We start from the raw sequence: 1,017 nt of genomic DNA on the forward strand, positions 1-1,017 counted from the left end.
ATATCTTTCCTTTTCTCCTTTGCTTTTCGCTTCTCTTCTTTTCGCAGCTATTTGTAAGGCCTCCCCAGACAGCCATTTTGCTTTTTGCATTTCTTTTCCATGGGGATGGTCTTGATCCCTGTCTCCTGTACAATGTCCCAAACCTCATTCCATAGTTCATCAGGCACTCTATCTATCAGATCTAGGCCCTTAAATCTATTTCTCACTTCCACTGTATAATCATAAGGGATTTGATTTAGGTCATACCTGAATGGTCTAGTGGTTTTCCCTACTTTCTTCAATTTAAGCCTGAATTTGGCAATACGGAGTTCATGGTCTGAGCCACAGTCAGTCCCTGGGCTTGTTTTTGCTGACTGTATAGAGCTTCTCCATCTTTGGCTGCAAAGAATATAATCAATCTGATTTCGGTGTTGACCATCTGGTGATGTCCATGTATACAGTCTTCTCTTGTGTTGTTGGAAGAGGCTGTTTGTTATGACCAGTGCATTTTCTTGGCAAAACTCTATTAGTCTTCACCCTGCTTCATTCCGTATTCCAAGGCCAAATTTGCCTGTTACTCCAGTTGTTTCTTGACTTCTTACTTTTGCATTCCAGTCCCCTATAATTAAAAAGACATCTTTTTTGTGTGTTAGTTCTAAAAGGTCTTGTAGGTCTTCATAGAACCGTTCAACTTCAGCTTCTTCAGCGTTACTGGTTGGGGCATAGACTTGGATTACTGTGATATTGAATGGTTTGCCTTGGAAACAAACAGAGATCATTCTGTCGTTTTTGAGTTTGCATCCAAGTACTGCATTTCGGACTCTTGTTGACCATGATGGCCACTCCATTTCTTCTGAGGGATTCCTGCCCGCAGTAGTAGATATAATGGTCATCTGAGTTAAATTCACCCATTCCAGTCCATTTCAGTTCACTGATTCCTAGAATGTCGACATTCACTCTTGCCATCTCTTGTTTGACCACTTCGAATTTGCCTTGATTCATGGACCTGACATTCCAGGTTCCTAGGCAATATTGCTC

The sequence above is a fragment of the Bison bison genome, unplaced genomic scaffold, assembly GCF_000754665.1.
Source record: "Bison bison bison isolate TAMUID 2011002044 unplaced genomic scaffold, Bison_UMD1.0 scf7180017863142, whole genome shotgun sequence".
Classification (NCBI taxonomy): domain Eukaryota; kingdom Metazoa; phylum Chordata; class Mammalia; order Artiodactyla; family Bovidae; genus Bison; species Bison bison.